Source organism: Morone saxatilis, unplaced genomic scaffold (genome assembly GCF_004916995.1).
Source record: "Morone saxatilis isolate NCDOM2014 unplaced genomic scaffold, NCSU_SB_2.0 Contig18, whole genome shotgun sequence".
In the NCBI taxonomy this organism is placed as follows: Eukaryota; Metazoa; Chordata; class Actinopteri; family Moronidae; genus Morone; species Morone saxatilis.
In genome coordinates this window covers 29,371,763-29,375,563 of record NW_023339740.1, presented here as the reverse complement: position 1 = coordinate 29,375,563, position 3,801 = coordinate 29,371,763, and the positions used below count along the sequence as shown (strand labels likewise).

The following is a 3,801-nucleotide window of genomic DNA, read 5'->3' as shown; positions in this document are numbered from 1 at the left end:
TTAGTAGCATGGAGCTAACGGTCCAAATAAAATATAGGAACATTGCAGATAGTAACGTTATTCTAAATATGATTGTCAGTTATTTTACAGCGTTCAGTGTTTGTCGCTGTTGGCCGACGCCCAGGATGATGAGTCATAAAATAACAGTTTGTCTCACTTTCTGCACATTCAGTGTTCTTTACCAGTCGTACCGTCGACATCACTACCACTTTACATAATCTGTGTTCTCTGGACTGTGTTTAAGTGACGCAGAGGAATATCTCTTATTCTCATACACACTTTATCATAAAGAAGTTCTGCAGCTTTTTATATTTCTGAGTTTTATCTCCTGTCTGCCCTTGACCTGATCTATGGTCTGTATATTATGTGCCAGAAGAATAAAAGAGTGGAGCCATTAGAGACAAATATTCACTGTATCTTAAATGTCTGCAATAAATTCAAACGCAGGTACCATAATGTCCTCAGGGACATTAGACTTTAATAATCATTAATCAGCAGGGGGGGGGCGCAGAGGTCCTGGGGGGACGGCCAATAAGCGCCTTCAGGGACACACAGAAACTTATTACCCATCAGGGACGACACTCACAGACCATTAAGAGCTGAACAGCTGTCGGCATGTTGCCCCCCAGTGGTGACACAGGTTAACGCATAGGGAAACATAACATGAAATTGTTTGCGTTACAACTCAAGCTGTTAAATAAGATATATATCATTAATGTTAACTTCAGAAATAACAGCATTTGTGTCAAATTATTGGACTTAACTTAAACTTGTGAAAGCAAAGTTAATATTAATAAATGTATTGGTATATATATATATATATATATATATATATATGCTAATATATTATATAAAGTGATTCAAATAGACAGTCTAGACCTCTGCCCTGTATCTACAGCACTGATTTTGAAATAAAATGTATATTAATACCATTATTGTTATTATTATATAAATGAAATATAAAATAAGACAGCAGTTGTAACAGCAGTGAATAAATACTACTAATGATTACTAATAATGAGTAATAAATCAGTATGATCAGTCAGCACAAAATGTATGAATAGTTTTTACAACCATTAAAAATATGTTCTTCCAGAGAGGAGCATTAACGGGGTAAGAGATGTTATTTATTGCTTTCTGAATCTGAAACCTAATATTTCATGTGGTCTTTGACCCACACATGCATGTGTACACAGGAGCATTACAGCAGTCATCTGCTGGGTGTATTTAGGTCAGTAAGCAGGTTCCTTTATGTAAATTCATCCAACATCCGCAAAGCCTGCAGAGAGATGATGCAAGCGCTCTGCTGCAGCTCCAATATCCTAATGCTGGTTTATTCAGAGCGACATGAGATTGATCAGTAAATCCTCATCATCCTCTGAAACAGACAATAACCTGTACAGGACAGTAAGAGTATGTAAATAAAGCGCCTCGCTGCAGCTTCAACATGTCTGAAGCAGCAGCTCTAAAGTCCACCGGCTACGGTTCAGCTCCGTCATCCGCACTTATTCAGATCCCACCGAGAGTTTCAGAAGCACCTTTAGAGCACCTTCCTGCCCATTTACTTGTGTATTTTGCCTGAAAACGTGTGTTTCTCCACTTCAGATCCCCTCTGACTGATTTCCTTTCTGGTGCTACAGTGTTGAAGTCGCGTGCAATTTTAGTCTGCACACGGTATTTTATTTTGGAAACTGAACATTTCTGTGTCTGACTTCCTGCCAGTGAGATGCGAGTGGGTTGCAGCTTCCGTCGAAAATAGACCAGCTGCGAATTCTCTGTGGGGGGCCCCAACCCCCGAGGCATGAAGCACTGGTCTACAGATATGATTCTTGCTTCAGGTTCAGGTCCTGGACGAGCCCCCATTTGTTCCAACCCGGCTCAAAGGCGGACAAAGAAAGGGAGGACACTCAAAAGTTGTAACTAAACAAATAAGGAGAGATAAAATGCTGCAACGCTCATTAAATGTTTGATTGACCAAAGATTAACCCCTCACAGCCTTACAGCAACAGTGATTGTTTGACACCAACTGTGACACAAACACATGGGACCAAACATACTGAAGATTATTATAGGAGACAAAGTTGGTGCATATTATTCAGGAAACAGCTGGAAGAAGTTACACTGTTCATGTCCATAAATCTCTACTGTTCTCTCTTCTTCGGTTGTTTGTTTCTCTCAGTCACAGAACAGCTGTCTGTCTCTTCTTTCTCATCACATCTTGCTCCTCTTCCACCCAAGCAGAAAGCTTTTCTCCTTCTGAGCAGAAATGTTTTATTTCTCCTCCACTACTCTTATTCCCCTTGTTTACTCTTTAAAAAATACAATAAAGCAGAAATATAGTCCAGGTGAAATGAAAAAGGTTATTTTAATAGTTATATTGTACCTATTTAACAATGTATGCTAACAAATGTACATAACTTTCTTTGTGTTTTTATATCACAATCCAATCATTTTGCCTACGCAGACAGTTTGACGACGGTGTTTCCGATGTGATTTCCTGATTGACTTTTTGCTAAAAGGAGTTAACTGCTGCTAATGTTACCTGCCATTAGCTACTTAGCTTGTGCAGCTAATGTAGCTTTCTCTTTCATGTGGATGTTATATTCTGTCCTTATATTTGCTTTCTGATTCATATCTTCTCCTGTCCCACCTGTATTATATATTATCAATACTGATCTAAAATCAATGTTGTTCAGTTTTCCTGGAGGTTTCTATGGCTGTAAGAGATCAGTGGAAGGATTTTGTGTCTCTTTTCTTTGTTATATTTTCTTTATTTGTCAGACGTCCAGCTGAGCAGATGCATCCCGCTGCTGTCATATTGTTTTCTTACGTAATTGTTGTTACTGTAGTTTGTTTGGCTCCACATGGGACCAAATGCTCCTCACAGATTCCTCCTGTGGGTACATTCAGCTGGATGTGGATGTGATGATAATAATAACTTAATTTATATTGTTATTATGGAGATAGAAAAGGCTTCCAGACAGTTTCATGAATAAGTGTAGTTTGTGAATTTCAAATAATATTACACTCTGTTTGAAATTGAATCTAAAATAAAAATAAAAAAAAATGCAGAATGATACAAATTAGACCTCTTTAAAACATGATAGATACAAATAACTGTGGTTGTGGCAGTGACAGGATGTACAACAGTGTCTGAATGCTGGATAGAAACAGAGGTTTGTCAGAGCATGCTGCAACCGAGCTGAGCGGCCATGTTCCCCCCCCCCACCCCCCGTTTAGGGAGCCCAGGGGGGTCTAATTAATGAACTTTGTTTGCGCCCACGCCGTGGCTCCCGACGGAGTCGATTTGACACACAAACTCTTCAAACACAAAAGATGAGAACGGATATGAAACCCTTTAACGACGGTTAACGACTGGAGTCGGATCAAAGAGGTTTTACTGAGGTTTGTTTCTATCAGTTCTTCTGTTTTTAATGCAGCCACAAAGGAGGTTTTACACCAACAACTCGAATTCTTTAAAGCTTCAAATCCATTTCTGGCTTGAAATATTGGGTCCGGTTGAATATAATCTTTTTTGCTCAATAAGGTTCATAACTGAGTGAAAGGAACCGGATGTATTTCAATGTCAGCCGTGATCAGAGCTGTTTGAATCCTTTAACTGCTGAGGAAAAGAGCTTCACTGCTTCCTTTATTGTCTCCTTCAGCAGAGGAAACTCTGGACCATCCGAGGTGGAGCGTCTGTGCAGCTGAGGCTGAATGAAGCCTAGTTACTGAAAACTGCCACTCAAAGCCACGCCCTGAATTATACATAACTTTAATTCAAATCAATTCAATTTTATT

General features: G+C 39.2%; 1 protein-coding gene across 1 annotated transcript in view; it reads left to right on the top strand.

Annotated features, from left to right (window-relative positions):
- The window catches only part of LOC118328772 (metabotropic glutamate receptor 7-like), an 8,251-nt gene that overhangs the window by 1,007 nt on the left and 3,443 nt on the right, over window positions 1-3,801 (top strand). The gene's annotated exons all lie outside the window — the stretch shown is intronic.